Source organism: Symphalangus syndactylus, chromosome 9, assembly GCF_028878055.3.
Source record: "Symphalangus syndactylus isolate Jambi chromosome 9, NHGRI_mSymSyn1-v2.1_pri, whole genome shotgun sequence".
NCBI classification, from domain to species: Eukaryota; Metazoa; Chordata; class Mammalia; order Primates; family Hylobatidae; genus Symphalangus; species Symphalangus syndactylus.
The window spans coordinates 61,289,729-61,306,813 of NC_072431.2; the positions used below are offsets into that span (position 1 = coordinate 61,289,729).

The 17,085-nt window shown below is 49.4% G+C and overlaps 1 long non-coding RNA gene across 35 annotated transcripts in view; it reads left to right on the plus strand.

Moving 5' to 3' along the window:
* Nucleotides 1-25: 25 nt before the first annotated feature.
* The window catches only part of LOC129489752 (uncharacterized), a 74,123-nt gene continuing 57,063 nt past the window's right edge, over nt 26-17,085 (plus strand). For 19 of the 35 annotated variants that reach the window (XR_010122605.1, XR_010122577.1, XR_010122580.1 and 16 more), the window contains exons 1-8: nt 32-400; nt 2,155-2,596; nt 3,829-3,998; nt 7,408-7,499; nt 8,807-8,865; nt 14,578-14,938; nt 15,833-15,891; nt 16,972-17,026. This is a non-coding gene — a long non-coding RNA (uncharacterized lncRNA). Of the gene's footprint in view, nt 410-2,154; nt 2,597-3,588; nt 3,633-3,828; nt 3,999-4,250; nt 4,360-7,407; nt 7,500-8,806; nt 8,866-9,507; nt 9,597-9,903; nt 13,160-14,577; nt 14,939-15,832; nt 15,892-16,971; nt 17,027-17,085 lie in introns of those variants that run through there. The other 16 variants (XR_010122584.1, XR_010122587.1, XR_010122588.1 and 13 more) reach the window with 15 other exon arrangements.

Here is a 17,085-nt window from a genome sequence, read left to right on the forward strand (position 1 = left end):
GCTGACGTCACAGGAGCGGGCCTTCCGGCGATGTAATAGCGCCGGCCTTCGGGGGCGTCACAGTGACGCTACAGTTCCTGGAGTTGTGCTGTTTTCTCCTCGGAGTGGAGCCTGGTAACCGCGACTTCCCCGCCATGTTCTGTGTGTTGCTGGCTGGAGAAGGGTAGTTGACAAACTCCGACCCGGCACAGTGTTTCTGTGGGTCAAAACTAGAAAACTATGTCCGGGCTCCGCCGAGGCGGAAGGATCCCTTCAGGCCAGGAGTTAAAGAGCAGCCTGGGCAACATGGCGCGACCCCATCTCTGTAGTCCCAGCTCAGCTTCTCAGATGCTTGAACCCCAAGGTTCAAGGCTGCAATGAGCTATGATCCCATCACAGCACTCCATCCTGCGAGACTGAGGTAAACCTTGTCTAAAAAAATAAACTATCCAAGTGTGCAACAGGGAGGGACTGCTTAAAGAAAACATAATTGTATGTTCAAATACTTTGAAGAAGTGCAAAATGTATAGGCTTAAATAAATAGGGCTGGCCGGGCGCGTTGGCTCATGCCTGTAATTCCAACATTTTGTGTGCCCGAGGCATTCCGATCACTTGAAGTCAGGAACTCGAGGCCAGCCTGGCCAATACGTGAAACCCCATCTCCACTAAAAATATAAAAATTAGGTCAGGCACCTTGCATCGTTTCAGGGGGCTCGCACCTCCCTAAGGGCCAGGTAATTGAACCCCTCGGACCTGAGGGTGAGAAACCTTGGCTCAGTTCTTCCCAGGGTGATCAGCCCAGGGGTAAGAGAGGAGAGGCCAGAAAGCAGGACCCATGAAAAGGGCCCCCTCCTGGAGTTTGAGGCCCATTCCTTCCTGCCCCTGCATCTCCTCTGTCTAGGACTCCTCCCTGCTCTGCCCCACTCCTGGGGCCATGGCCATGGGGGGCTGCTTTTGGGTACAGGCCCCAGCGGCAACCCTGGGCCCAAAGTGGGCAGGCTCACCTGGAGGGGATCAGAGTAAAATGGCAAGAAGCGAGGGGAAAAGCTGCCCTGGAAGCGCGCCTCTCTGCCCCCTGACGTCAGTGGGTGCACTCTTCCCTCACCTCACTCAGGCAGCGGCATGAGTTATGTGGAGCACTGTCCTGCTCCCTCTGCTGCCTCTTTTTGGTCTTGGGGCTACCATAACTCTTTCCCTTCCCCAGCCCTGCCAACCTGGTGGGAATTTGGGCTTCCCTCTTACAGGGTCCTGGGGACAGGCCCGTCCTGTATCATACCTGCAGCGAGACCCTTTTTTTCTCCAGGACCTGGGGAGCGGCCAGGCTTCATGAGTTAAATGCAGATCTGAACCATACCAAGTTGGGATTGGGGTACACACACTTCTCCTCTGAAAACTAGCTAGGAGTTCCAACTTGGTGAGAGGGAGAGTGGGACAGAGCCAGACCAGACAAGGACTGGTCACCTGGAAAAACCTGCCATCAAAGACCTTGACGAGTGCTGGGTGCGGTGGCTAACTCCTGTAATCCCAGCATTTTGGGAGGCTGAGCCAGGTAGATCACTTGAGGCCAGGAGTTCGAGTCCAGCCTGGGCAACATGGCAAAACGCTGTCTCTGCTAAAAATACAAAAATTAGCTAGGTGTGCTATGCTCCTGTAATCCCAGCTACTCAGGAGGTTGAGGTAGGAGAATCGTTTGAACTGGGGAGGCAGAGGTTGAAGTGAGCCTAGATCGTGCCACTGCACTCCAGTCTGGGAGACAGAGTGAAACTGTGTCTCAAAAAAAAAGAAAAAAGAAAATGGCTTTGGCAGAGGGGCTGGCCCGGCAGTGCCTTCCCTTGGGTTTCTCCTGGGTAGGCCTCTGCCATGAGGAGGCGCTTTCTTCTGCCTGTGCATGGCCCACAGCAAAGGAATGTCTGCTTCTGGGGTGGGGGACTGCTGGCAGAACTGGAAACCTTCTTCAGGTGGGTTTTTTTTTTTTTTTTTTTTTGAGACAGAATCTCACTCTGTCACCCAGGCTGGAGGGCAGTGGCACAATCTCAGCTCACTGCAATCTTCACCACCCCCCCTTCCCCCCGCGGCCCCCGCCGGGTTCAAGTGATTCCCATGTGTCAGCCTCCTGAGTAGCTGAGATTACAGGCATGTGCCACCACACCTGGCTAATTTTTGTATTTTTGGTAGAGACGGGGTTTCACCATGTTGGCCAGGCTGGTCTGGAACTCCTGACCTGAAGTGATCTGCCCACCTCGGCTTCCCAAAGTGCTGGGATTGCAGGCGTGAGCCACTGCTCCTGGCCCCTTCAGGTGGGTTTTGAGGCTTCACTACAATACTAGTTCCCCGTTGCTGCTGCAATAAATTACCACACACTTAGTGGCTTAAAACAGCACAGAGGTATTCCCTTACATTTCTGAAGGCCAGAATTCTAAAGTCAGTCCCACTGAGTCAAGGTGGGAGCAGGGTCAGTGCCTTCCCAGGCTCTGCGGGAGAATCCGTTTCCTGGCCCTGGAGGCGGCCTGTACTCCTTAGCTTGTGCTGCCCTTCTCGAATGACTCAAGTTTCGTGCTTTCATCACTACACCTCCCACCGCTCTCCATCAACCTGCTCTGCTCTTATAAGGATCCAGGTGAGTACATAAACCCTGCCGGGACAAGCTGGCCAAAGACCCTTAACTTCATTATACTTGCAAAGCCCCTTTTGCCATATATCTTGTTCACCGGTTCCCAGGATTAGGATATGGGCATCTTGGGGGCATTAGCCTACTACAGCTAGGCTACAAAACTGTTACACCCTCCTGGTGTTTCAATGATTGGGAGAAAAAGGGTTGGGATTTTTTGCTTTGGGGTCCCTGTTAAACTTGTATCTGTGGCCGGGTGCGGTGGCTCACGCTTGTAATCCCAGCACTTTGGGAGGCCGAGGCGGGCGGATCACGAGGTCAGGAGATCACGGTGAAACCCCGTCTCTACTAAAAACACAAAAAATAAGCCGGGCGTGATGGCGGGCGCCTGTAGTCCCAGCTACTCGGAGAGGCTGAGGCAGGAGAATGGCGTGAACCCGGGAGGCGGAGCTTGCAGTGAGCCGAGACTGTGCCACTGCACTCCAGCCTGGGCGACAGAGCAAGACTCCGTCTCAAAAAAAAAAAAAAAAAAAAAAAGACTTGTATCTGTAAGGTCTGGGGTCCCTCTTAACCTTGTGTTTTTGTTTTTGTTTTTGTTTTTTGAGACAGAGTATTGCTCTGTCATCCAGGCTGGCAGTGGCGCGGTCTCGGCCCACTGTAACATCCGCCTCCTGGGTTCAAGCAATTCTCCTGCCTCAGCCCCCCAAGTAGCTGGGACTACGGGCGCCTGCCACCATGCCTGGCAAAGTTTTATATTTTTGGTAGAGATGGGGGTGGGACTAGGGAGTGGGGGAGGGGAGGGGGGTTTCCACTGTGTTGCCCTTAGCTCAAAGCGATCTGCCCTGCCTCTGCTCCTGAAGTGCTAGGATTGCAGGCCCGCACCACCACCACTGTAAAATCTTATTTCCACACAGCTGAGACATGTTTTAGGAAGTTTGCTAAAAGACCCCTGGAGACCTCATCACTGTGGCCTCCCTGCTGTTGTGTTTAATTTGGTTGATCTTCTCTGCCCTCCTGCTTTTCAGAATTAAAAGGCTAAAAAGAGGTACTAAACTTTAAAACTTCTCTTATAGTCTCCCTTTAAAGTAATTCTAAGAACCACCAAAAAGGGGAAAATTTTTTTCGAAAGCAGTAAAATGATATGGTCTGTTAGGTTGTAAAATATAGAAAAGAAGTCATTATATGTTATTGCTGCTCTGACATAGGGATGTATTGAGAATCAACTTTTGGTCAATTTTCAGAGAAATGGAATAATCTTATTGCTGATCTACATAAACAAGTTGAAGAATTGTCTGAAAGAAAATATGGTGTGTCTAAACTGGAAAAGTCCTGTGATAGTTTGTTCATGAGCATTTACACAGTGGAGTTACTGTTCATCATGGGGGTACCGTGGACAAGCCCAGGGCTGCTGGTGAGTCATGTCATCCTTACACATCTCTCCTTGTAAGGTACTTTGTAGTGTCTGTCTAAATATTATAAACATTCTTTGTTTCTAGATTGCTCGAAAGCTAAGGAAAAGTTGTATTTCTGTAATTATCAATTAGCATTTCTTTTAAACTTTCAGCATAGATATTTGGGATTTATTTATGTATTTATTGCAAATCCCTGGATCTTAGGGATTTAATTGAATATATACATATATATATATTTTTTTTTTTTTGAGATGGAGTCTCACTCTGTCGCCGAGGCTGGAGTGCAGTGGTGCGATCTCAGCTCACCGCAACCTCCGTCTGCCAGGTTCAAGCAATTCTCTGCCTCAGCCTACCGAGCAGGTGAGATTACAGGTGCCCACCACCACGCCCCACTAATTTTGTATTTTTAGGTGAGACGGGGTTTCGTGATCTTGGCCAGGCTGGTCTTGTACTCTGGACCTTGTGATCCACCCACCTTGGCCTCCCAAAGTGCTGGGATAATAGGCGTGAGCCAACTCGCCAGGCCATTTTTAATTTTTTAAAACTAATTATTTCTCTTAATCTGCTTTGTTAAATTTGTTAATTTGGCCAGGCATGGTGGCTCACGCCTGTAATCCCAGCACTGTGGGAGGCCGAGATGGGCGGATCACCTGAGATGGGAGTTCGAGACCAGCCTGACCAACATGGAGAAACCCTTTCTCTACTAAAAACACAAAAGTATCCGGGCGTGGTGGCGCATGCCTGTAGTCCCAGCTACTTAGGAGGCCGAGGCAGGAGAATTGCTTGAAAATGGGAGGTAGCGGTTGGGGTGAGCCAAAATCATGCCGTTGCACTCTAGTCTGGGCAACAAGAGCAAAATTCTGTCTAAAAAAAAAAATCGATTTTCACCAAGATGCCCCTATTGTCTCTACTTTTATCTTGATGCATTGCCGAGTTGACGTTAGATTTCAAATTCTTCTTTGCCCTTATACTATACTATTTGTCCTAAAGCCACCTTTATATAATGATGAAAGAAATTAGCAATTTGTTGTTATCATCTCTTTGATGGTATATAGCAAATGCTCACCTAAAAATAGCAACAACCGGCGAAAAACATCATGTGTTCTGCCGTTTTTATTTGAATGACTGTTTACTTTGCAGTCTACTAGCAAGCTATAGAATTGTGTGATATGCAGAATTTTAACTGAAGTGCTTTAGGTGAACATTTAAACATGATAAACCATATTGTGTTTATGTTAATATACTTGAAGTGAACATTTTTTCTTCATCATGAGTAATATAACATACCCCTCAATGAAAGTCTAGAATTAGAGTAAATTTGCTAATGAATTAATAACTTTTCCATAATATTTTTAGTTGTGTGCTTGAGGTTCTTTCAGTGTTTCTCCTACTTTTTAATAGCTTATGCCTTTTTTGCCTTTGTTTTTTATTGGTTCATTTTAAAGCAAAAACCTCATAACATGTGCTATTTGGAAGCACTGTAACCTAGTGGTGAGATCGTAGGCTCTGGGGACACAGCCTGGCCACATCTCTTCTCCTTTCTGAGCCTTAGTATCCTCTTTTGTGTTCATGAGAACTGAAGATCTATCCCGAAGGTTTGATAAGATAGTAAAGTGCTTCACATAATACCGGGCATATAAATACATAGTAAATGCTTCCTTCTTATATTTTTATTGGCTGATTGATTGATTGAGACAGAATCTCGCACTGTCACCCAGGCTGGAGTGCAGTGGCACCATCTCGACTCACTACAACCTCGGCCTCCCTGGTTCAAGAAATTCTGCTGCCTCAGCCTCCCAAGTAGTTGGGATTACAGGCGTGCATCACCATGTCCAGCTAATACCAGCTAATTTTTGTATTTTTAGTAGAGACAGAGTTTTGCCATGTAGGCCAGGCTGGCCTCAAACTCCTGACCTCAAGTGATCCACCTGCCTCCCAAAGTGGGATTACAGGCATGAGCCACCACACCTGGCCTATGTTTTTATTATATTGTTAATTTAGTACTATTCTGAGTAAAAATAATTTGCTATTACAGTTTTATAAATTGACTATGACAATTTTATAAATGTCAGTGCTTTTTATAAGGTGAAACATTAATGTTGTGGGGCTTTTGTTGTGATGGTGATTTATTAGATTATTTTGTTTAAAGACAATACTGTTCAGCTGTTGTGAAATTACAAAAACAATCTTCACATTTCAAATTTTAAAGCAATATTAATGGTAATTACCTTAGAGAAAGATAGTTTTGTTGTGATATATGATACTGAAGTTTAGTGTACAGCAAAGGATATTAAACCTAAGTCAGCACTAATGTGTTATATGGTACGCTTGAAACTTTAGTACAGATATCAATGTTTAGCAAATAGACATTAACACATAATGATAGCAAAAAAATGGAGCTGTTCTGATGGGAGACTGTTGATTATGTTTGATTTTAATACTTCCCATGCTCTTGACTTTTTTTTTTTTTTCCTTTGAGAGAGAGTCTTGCTCTGTCACCCAGGCTGGAGTGCAGTGGCACCATCTCAGCTCACTGCAGCCTCCACCTCTCAGGTTCAAGCGATCCTCTCGCCTCAGCCTCCCTAGTAGCTGGAACTACAGGCAAGTGCCACCTCGCCCGACTGATTTTTGTATTTTTAGTAGATACGGGGTTTCACCATGTTGGCCAGGCTGGTCTCGAACTCCTGACCTCACGTGATCAACCTGTCTTGGCCTCGCAAAGTGCTGGGGTTACAGGCATGAGCCACCATACCTGGTCAGCTCCTGACTCTTTATAGCTGTTGTATTATTTTAATCTTGAGTAAATAAACGCTCGCTGAAATGTTGCAGTTCACGAGAATCTTCTTCTATTATTTAAAAAATTATTTGTAAAAATCCAATAAGGTTACACTAATGTTTATGTTTTGAAAATACTACCTCTTCCATTTAGTACTATATGTATTAAATAAAATTAGACGGTGATTTTTTTGGCTTTATAATGTGGTTCAGATTTTTGTAGAAAGTCTGGCTGTGTCTCCATTGCCTTAAAGCAATGGGATATTTCTCTTTTTTTTTTTTTTTTTGAGCCAGAGTTTCACTCTTGTTGCCCATGGCGGAGTGCAGTGGTGTGATCTCGGCTCACTGAACATCTGCCTACCATGTTCAAGCAATTCTCCTAGCTCAGCCTCCTGAGTAGCTGTGATTACAGGCACCCACCACCACGTCTGCCTAATTTTTGTATTTTTAGTAGAGTTGGGGTTTCACCAGGTTGGCCAAGCAGGTCTCGAACTCCTGACCTCAGGTGATCCTCCCGCTTCAGCCTCCCACAGTGCTGGGATTACAGGCATGAACCACCTCGCCCTGCCAGGAATGTTTTTTTTTTTTTTTTTTTTTTATTAATACTTTGCTTTTTTTTTTTTTTTTTTTCAGGAATGTTTTTTAAGAAGGCTGTCTACTTATGGAATTCCTGGCCTTGAGAGGATATTACTTGCAAAGGAAAGGATTCGTTTTTTGATTAAAAAGTAAGACTCTTGGATTCTTGTTGGACTGTTACCTCTGTTCTGAGTGATATATCTTTGTTATTGTTGACAAATATTCATTCACCATTAGGGTTATATTTAATTAAGTTTGAGTTATTTTATGTTTTTTGTTGTTGTTGTTTTTGTTGTTTTGAGATGGAGTCTTGCTCTGTCGCCCAGGCTGGAGGGCAGTGGTGTGATCTCAGCTCACTGCAAGCTCCACCTCCTGGCTTTAAGCAATTCTTTAAGCCTCCCGCGTAGCTGGGAATACAGACGCCCACCAACATGCCCCGCTGATTTTTGCATTTTTAGTAGAGATGGAGTTTTACCATTATTGGCCAGGCTGGTCTTGAACTCCTGAGCTTGTGATGCACCCGCCTCGGACTCCCAAAGTGCTGGGATTACAGACTTGAGCCACCCCGTCCAGCCTATTGTATGTATTTTTATGTATCACTTTTTAATTTATCTGGGTCCAACATTGAGTCAGTCATGCCACTGTTACCTTTCGAAACATGAACAATGCCCGCACCTGACTGGCATGCAACTGACATGTTATTTCACAATTTTCTGCTACTTTTGCTAAAAATAATAATATCCATGTCTTGCTTTTAGGCCTGAGATTTTTATAGCATATGTGGGAATATATGATTGTTTTTCTAGATGTGTAGAGGAAGATAGTCTTGAATGCAATGTAATATTAAAGGATCCCATTTAAGATTTTTGTAATATGCTTCAAAGACCTGTGGGTTGCAAAGTTACCACTTTACTTTTGAGGACACCTGCTCCATGAAGCACGTTATGAGACAATTTACAATTATTATTTTGTTTTGTTACTCTGTAGAAACCTCAAATGAAGGTGTAGTTGGGCTCAAGCATCCAGATTGTGTTTTCTCTTCTTATTTTTTTTTTCTTTTCCCAAGATGGAGTCTTGCTCTGTCACCCAGGTTGGAGTGCAGTGGCATGACCTTGGCTCACTGCAACCTCCGCCTCCTGGGTTCAAGCAATTCTCTTGCTTCAGCCTCCCAAGTAGTTGGGATTACAGGCACCTGCCACCACACACAGCTAATATTTGTATTTTTAGTACAGACAGTGTTTCATCATGTTGGCCAGGCTAGTCTAGAACTCCTGACCTTGTGATCTGCCAGTCTCGGCCTCCCAAAGTGCTGGGATTACAGCTGTGAGCTATCGCGCCCAGCCTGTCTTTTCTTTTCAAAACCACCCTTGGGGATTCAATGTTAAATATGTACTAGTGGATGTTACTTTGCTGAATATTGCCTAGTGAATATTAAGTATTTATTCTCACCTTTCAGACATGAACTTATGAATTTAAGACGTGAAGATTTACAACTTGATAAACCAGCTTCAGGAGGTAGGTCTTCAGTCTTAAGTCAGATTAGAAGATTATGTACAGGCCGGCTGCAATGGATCACGTCTGTAATCCCAGCACTCTGGGTGGCCGAGGCGGGTGGATCATGAGGTCAGGAGATGGAGACCATCCTGACTAACAGGATGGAACCCCATCTCTACTAAAAATACAAAGAATTAGACGGGCATGGTGGCGGGCACCTGTAGTCCCATCTACTCGGGAGGCTGAGGCCGGAGAATGGCATGAGCCTGGGAGGCGGAGCTTGCAGTGAGCCGGTATCCTGCCACTGCACTCCAGCCTGGGCGACAGAGCGAGACTCTGTCTCAAAAAAAAAAAAAAGATGTGCAATAATTATTTAATGCTTAACATTGTTTTTTTTAAAATGGTACCTTCCACATGAAATAATATGCCTGTAACTATTACTTATGTTCCAGGATAGGATAATTCTTTTTTTTATTTTTTATTTATTTATTTTTTTGAGATGGAGTTTTGCTCTTGTTGCCCAGGCTAGAGTGCAATGGTGCAATCTCGGCTCACTGCAACCTCTGCCTCCTGGGTTCAAGTAATTCTCCTGCCTCAGCTTCCCGAGTAGCTGAGATTACAGGCATGCACTACCACACCCGGATAATTTTGTGTTTTTAATAGAGACGGGGTTTCTCCATGTTTGTCAGGCTAGTCTTGAACGCCCAACCTCAGGTGATCCATCTCGGCCTCCCGAAGTGCTGGGATTACAGGTGAGAGCTACCCCGTCTGGCCTCATGTTGTCAAAATTCTAATACTCTCTGAAACAGTGAACTCATTTTCTTTTTTTCATCTCTTAATTGTTAGATGTGTTTTGAAAGAGATAGAAGTAGAATTGCTTTTCCTACTGGTTTTGCCTCTGGAGTGAAGTGGGGACAAAACAGAATGGAATCACAGTTAAGATTTACTAAAATGGCCTTCCTTTCTTTCTTTCTCTCTTTCTCTCTTTCTCTCTTTCTCTCTTTCTCTCTTTCTCTCTTTCTTTCTTTCTTTCCCTCCCTCCCTCCCTCTCTGGCCCAGGCTACAATCTACTCGGCTTGCTGCTGCCCGCGCCGCGGACTGCCTGGGACTGCCGGCGCGCGCCACCGCTGCCTGCCTTTTCTCCTTTGGATGCAGGCACGCGTTCGCCATCTTGGCCACGCTGGTCGCCAGCTCCTGACGCCGAGTGCTCTGCCCGCCTCAGCCTCCCGAGGTACTGGGACTACAGACGGAATCTCGCTCACCCAGTGCTCGGTGTTGCCCGGGCTGGAGGGCGGTGGCGTGGTCTGGCCTCGCAGCAGCCTCTACCCCCCGGCCGCCTGCCTTGGCCTGCCAGGGTGCTGGGATTGCAGCCCCTGCCCGGCCGCCGCCCCATCTGGAAGGTGGGGAGCGCCTCTGCCCGGCCGCCCCGTCTGGGAGGTGAGGAGCACCTCTGCCCGGCCGCCCCGTCTGGGAAGTGAGGAGCGCCTCTGCCCGGCCACCCACCGTCTGGGAAGTGAGGAGCGCCTCTGCCCGGCCACCCACCGTCTGGGAAGTGAGGAGCCCCTCTGCCCGGCCACCCACCGTCTGGGAAGTGAGGAGCACCTCTGCCCGGCCACCCACCGTCTGGGAAGTGAGGAGCGCCTCTGCCCGGCCGCCCCGTCCGGGAAGAAGTGAGGAGCGCCTCTGCCCGGCCGCCCCGCCCGGGAAGAAGTGAGGAGCGCCTCTGCCCGGCCACCCATCGTCTGGGAAGTGAGGAGCGCCTCTGCCCGGCCGCCCCGTCCGGGAAGAAGTGAGGAGCGCCTCTGCCCGGCCGCCCCGTCCGGGAAGAAGTGAGGAGCGCCTCTGCCCGGCCGCCCCCGTCCGGGAAGAAGTGAGGAGCGCCTCTGCCCGGCCGCCCCGTCTGGGAAGAAGTGAGGAGCGCCTCTGCCCGGCCGCCCCGTCCGGGAAGAAGTGAGGAGCGCCTCTGCCCGGCCACCCATCGTCTGGGAAGTGAGGAGCGCCTCTGCCCGGCCACCCACCGTCTGGGAAGTGAGGAGCGCCTCTGCCCGGCCGCCCCGTCTGGGAAGTGAGGAGCGCCTCTGCCCGGCCGCCCCGTCTGGGAAGTGAGGAGCGCCTCTACCCGGCCGCCCCGTCTGGGAAGTGAGCAGCGCCTCTGCCCGGCCGCCCCGTCTGGGAAGTGAGGAGCGCCTCTGCCCGGCCACCCACCGTCTGGGAAGTGAGGAGCGCCTCTGCCCGGCCACCCACCGTCTGGGAAGTGAGGAGCGCCTCTGCCCGGCCACCCACCGTCTGGGAAGTGAGGAGCGCCTCTGCCCGGCCACCCACCGTCTGGGAAGTGAGGAGCCCCTCTGCCCGGCCACCCACCGTCTGGGAAGTGAGGAGCCCCTCTGCCCGGCCACCCACCGTCTGGGAAGTGAGGAGCGCCTCTGCCCGGCCACCCACCGTCTGGGAAGTGAGGAGCGCCTCTGCCCGGCCACCCACCGTCTGGGAAGTGAGGAGCCCCTCTGCCCGGCCACCCACCGTCTGGGAAGTGAGGAGCCCCTCTGCCCGGCCACCCACCGTCTGGGAAGTGAGGAGCGCCTCTGCCCGGCCACCCACCGTCTGGGAAGTGAGGAGTGCCTCCGCCCGGCCGCCCCGTCCGGGAAGAAGTGAGGAGCGCCTCTGCCCGGCAGCCCCGTCCGGGAAGAAGTGAGGAGCGCCTCTGCCCGGCCACCCATCGTCTGGGAAGTGAGGAGTGCCTCCGCCCGGCCGCCCCGTCCGGGAAGAAGTGAGGAGCGCCTCTGCCCGGCAGCCCCGTCCGGGAAGAAGTGAGGAGCGCCTCTGCCCGGCCGCCCCGCCCGGGAAGAAGTGAGGAGCGCCTCTGCCCGGCCGCCCCGTCCGGGAAGAAGTGAGGAGCGCCTCTGCCCGGCCGCCTCGTCCGGGAAGAAGTGAGGAGCGCCTCTGCCCGGCTGCCCCGTCCGGGAAGAAGTGAGGAGCGCCTCTGCCAGGCCGCCCCATCCGGGAAGAAGTGAGGAGCGCCTCTGCCCGGTCACCCATCGTCTGGGAAGTGAGGAGCGCCTCTGCCCGGCCGCCCCGTCTGGGAAGGGAGGAGCGCCTCTGCCCGGCCGCCCCGTCTGGGAAGTGAGGAGCGCCTCTACCCGGCCGCCCCGTCTGGGAAGTGAGCAGCGCCTCTGCCCGGCCGCCCCGTCCGGGAAGAAGTGAGGAGCGCCTCTGCCCGGCCGCCCCGTCCGGGAAGAAGTGAGGAGCGCCTCTGCCCGGCCGCCCCGTCCGGGAAGAAGTGAGGAGCGCCTCTGCCTGGCCGCCCCGTCCGGGAAGAAGTGAGGAGCGCCTCTGCCCGGCCGCCCCGTCTGGGAAGTGAGGAGCGCCTCTGCCCGGCCGCCCCGTCCGGGAAGAAGTGAGGAGCGCCTCTGCCCGGGCGCCCCATCCGGGAAGAAGTGAGGAGCGCCTCTGCACAGCCACCCATCGTCTGGGAAGTGAGGAGCGCCTCTGCCCGGCCACCCACCGTCTGGGAAGTGAGGAGCGCCTCTGCCCGGCCGCCCCGTCCGGGAAGAAGTGAGGAGCGCCTCTGCCCGACCGCCCCGTCTGGGAAGAAGTGAGGAGCGCCTCTGCCCGGCCGCCCCGTCCGGGAAGAAGTGAGGAGCGCCTCTGCCCGGCCGCCCCGTCTGGGAGGTGAGGAGTGCCTCTGCCCGGCCACCCATCGTCTGGGAGGTGAGGAGCGCCTCTGCCAGGCCACCCATCGTCTGGGAGGTGAGGAGCGCCTCTGCCCGGCCACCCATCATCTGGAAAGTGAGGAGCGCCTCTGCCCGGCTGCCCCATCTGGGAAGTGAGGAGTGCCTCTGCCCGGACACCCATCGTCTGGGAGATGAGGAGCGCCTCTGCCCGGCCGCCCATCGTCTGGGAAGTGAGGAGCGCCTCTGCCCGGCCACCCATCGTCTGGGAAGTGAGGAGCGCCTCTGCCCGGCCACCCATCGTCTGGGAAGTGAGGAGCGCCTCTACCCGGCCACCTATCGTCTGGGAAGAAGTGAGGAGCGTCTCTGCCTGGCCGCCCCATCTGGGAAGTGAGGTGCCCGGCCGCCCCGTGTCTGGGTAGAAGTGAGGAGCTCCTCTGCCTGGCCGCTCCGTCTGGGAGGTCTACCACGGAGGCCAGAAGCAATGTGGGGGCTGGACGTGGTGGCTCACGCCTGTGGTCCCGGCACTCTGGGGGGCGAGGCGGGTTGATCACTTCGGGCTAGGAGTTCGAGACCAGTCTGGCCAACTTGGCGAAACATGAAGAATACAACAGACAAACCAACCAACCAACTCAATGACAACAAAACAGGTCTACCCTGGAGTCATACTCTAATTTTTTCTATTTTCCTCCCTTTCTGATCCTTTATCCCACTTTCTTTTTCTTCCTCTTCCTTCTCCCTCTTCTTTGTCAAATAGAGGATTGAGTTATTATCACTGATCAAAAAAAAAAAAGCTTTACTAAAATGGAAGGATTGCAGCAAGATCATATCCCTAGTCTCCCCATAGCAAATGGCACCTGTAGCTGTTCTTTTTTTTTTTCGAAACGGAGTCTTCCTCTGTTGCCCGGGCTGGAGTGCAGTGCTGCGATCTTGGCTCACTGCAACCTCTGTCTCCCGGGATCAAGCAGTTCTGTTGCCTCAGTCTCCTGAGTAGCTGGGATTATAGGTGCATGCCACCATGCTTGGCTAATTTTTGTAATTTTTTTTTTTTTTTGAGATGGAGTCTTGCTCTGTCGCCCAGGCTGGAATGCAGTGGTGCAATCTCGGCTCACTGCAAGCTCCGCCTCCCGGGTTCACACCATTCTCCTGCCTCAGCCTCCCAAGTAGTTGGGACTACAGACACCTGCGACCATGCCTGGCAAATTTTTTGTATTTGTAGTAGAGATGGGGTTTCACCATGTTAGCGAGAATGGTCTTGATCTCCTGACGTCATGATCCGCCTGCCTCGGCCTCCCAAAGTGCTGGGATTACAGGCGTGAGCCACTGCCCCTGGCCCTAATTTTTGTAATTTTTTAGTAGAGATGGAGTTTCACCGGTTAGCCAGGCTGGTCTGAAACTCCTGATATTATGATCCGTCCGCCTCGTCCTCCCAAAGTGTTAGGATTACAGGCATGTGCTACTGCGTCTGGTCATAATGTTTTTTATAATGTTGTTTTATTTTAGGAAAGTAAATACAATGAGTAGGACCCAGCTCCGTGATTCTCTTACTGGTTTTTTTTTTGTTTTTTTTTTTTTTGAGATGGAGTTTCGCTGGTGTTGCCTATGCTGGAGTGCAATGCTGTGATCTCAGCTCACTGCAGCCTGTGCCTCCTGGGTTCAAGCGATTCTCCTGCCTTGGCCTCCCGAGTAGCTGGGATTACAGGCACCTGCCACCTTGCCTGACTAAATTTTGTATTTTTAGTAGAGATGGGGATTGACCATGTTTGCCACACTAGTCTCAAACTCCCGACCTCAGTTGATTCACCCGTCTTTGCCTCTCAAAGTGCTAGGATTACAGGTGTGAGTCACTGCACCCATCTTTAATGGGATATTTCACTGCAGACTTTGGTAAACAGAATATTAGCATTTTTGGTGTTGTTTTTATTTTACTCATAATATTTTTCTTTTGACTCAATTACAATAACAGAAGTAAAGATCAAATTTTAAAAATTAAAGAGCAATACAGATTCAATATTCTTTTCTACATATTGTGTTTAAATGATAACCTTTTTTCTTTTTGTCCTTATAGCTCAAGCTGTAAAAGCCAAAGGTCCACCCCTTTTTTCCAGTCTCATGTTGAAGATCTTTATGTAGAAGGCCTTCCAACAGGAATTTTTTTTTTTTTTTTTGTGATGGAGGTTTTACTCTTGTCGCCCAGGCTGGAGTGTCATGGCACCATCTTGGCTCACTGCAACCTCTGCCTCCCAGATTCAAGAGATTCTCCTGCCTCAGCCTCCTGAGTACGTGGGATTACAGGCATGTGCCACCAAGCCTGGCTAATTTTGTATTTTTATTAGAAACAGAGTTTCCCTATGTTGGTCACGTTGGTCTCTAACTCGCGACCTCAGGTGATCCGCCTGCCTCGGCCTCCCAAAGTTCTGGGATTACAGGTGAGAGCCACTGCGCCCGGCCTATTTTATGTATTTTTATCTACCACTTTTTAATTTATCTGGGTCCAACATTGAGTCAGTCATGCCAGTGTTATCTTTCGAAACATGAACACTGCCTACACCTGACTGGCATGCAACTGACATTTTCTTTCACAATTTTCTGCTACTTTTGCTAAAAGTAAAATAGTATCCCTGTCTTGTTTTTAGGCCTGAGATTTTTAAAGCATATGTGAGAATATAGGATTGTTTTTCTAGATGCGTAGAGGAAGATAGTCTTGAATGCAATGTGATATTAAAGGATGCCACTTAAGATTTTTATAATATGCTTCAAAGACCTGTGGGTTGCAAAGTTACCACTTTACTTGTGAGGACACATGCTCCATGAAGCACGTTATGAGACAATTTGCAATTATTATTTTGTTTTGTTACTCTATAGAAACCTCAAATGAGGATTTAGTTGTGCTCAAGCATCCAGATTGTCTTTTCTTAATTTTTTTTCTTTTCCCAAGATGCAGTCTTGTCTGTCATCCAGGGTGTAGTATAGTGGCATGGTCTTGACGCACTGCAACCTCTGTCTCCTGGGTTCAGGCAATTCTCCTGCCTGAGCCTCCCGGGTAGCTTGGATTACAGGCACCTGCCACCATGGCTGGCTAAGTTTTGTATTTTTAGTAGAGATGGAGTTTCACCATGTTGGCCAGGCTAGTCTTGAACTCCTGACCTTGTGATCTGCCAGCCTCTACCTTCCAAAGTACTGGGATTACAGGCATGAGCCACTGTGCCCAGCATGTCTTTTCTTTTCAAAACCACCCTTGGTGATTAAATGTTAAATGTGTACTAGTGGATATTACTTTGCTGAATATTACCTAGTGAATATTATTTATTTTCACCTTTCAGACATAATCTTATGAATTCAACACATGAAGATTTACAACTTGATAAACCAGCTTCAGGAGGTAGGTGGCACACCCCGATCAGTCACTTGTGCATCCAGAAGGGATGGAGCTTGTTTCAAATATGAGTAAAGGCAGGGAGGTGTCAAGTATGCTTACATGTTCACATACCTCACCTATTCTGTGTGGAGTAAGGAGTGCCATGTGGGCATTATAGGATTGCATAGATAGACTTGGGTGGCCAAGTGGAGGAAGGCCTTAGATCCTACAAAAGCAGTGGCAGTCATTAAATGGTCTCATAGCACTTCTCTCTTAAAATAATGTGGATCTGTCCTTTAGAAAGATTATTCTGGGTTGATTTTGAAGGATAACACAGTGGGTAGTTTGAGTGTAGGGGGTAGGAACAGAAGGCCTTTCTCTGCTCATGGAAGGAATGTTGAAGTGGTCAGAGTCTTGTTTACTGATTGGGGTTGTATATCTGTATGTTTGTTGGGACTGAGTTATAAGGGAGAGGAAAGGTTTAAGATGATGCAAGCTGCTTCTGGCTGTGCTGTGGGACAGTTCATCCAAGATTCAGAAACAGAATTGAGCTGGTTTGGGGGAAAAGTGACTTTTGCATATTTATCTTATAAAAAAGATGACTTTGGAGACATCCAGGTGGTCTCACCTGAATGTCTGAAAATTGCTATTTTCAAAATTCAAGTCACCAGAATGAATTTTTTCACTATAAAATGAAGGCAGAGTGGAACATTCAAAAATTTGGCTGGGCACAGTGACTCATGCTTGTAATCCCAGCACTTTGGGAGGCTGAGGCAGGTAGATCACCTGAGGTCAGGAGTTCGAGACCAGCCTGGCCAACATGGCAAAACCCCGTGTCTACTAAAAATACAAAAGTTAGCTGGGTGTGGTGAGGCACACTTGTGGTCCCAGCTACTCGGGAGGCTGAGGCAGGAGAATTGCTTGAACCTGGGAGATGGAGGTTGCAGGGAGTCGAGATCATGCCATTGCACTCCAGCCTGGGTGACAGAATGAGACTCCGTCTCAATAATAATAATAATAATTAGTGCACAGCTGTGTGAGAAAGGCCTATAAATTTCTTCTAAATGCTTTATTATAATACTAATATCAACTATGTTTTTACAGATCAGAACTTCTTACAATACAACTGACATTTCTCAGCCTAGAACAAATACAACAGGTAACATAGTTGTGAAATCCTTTTTAAAAGTACAGATTAATCTTTAAGCTTTTAAAAAT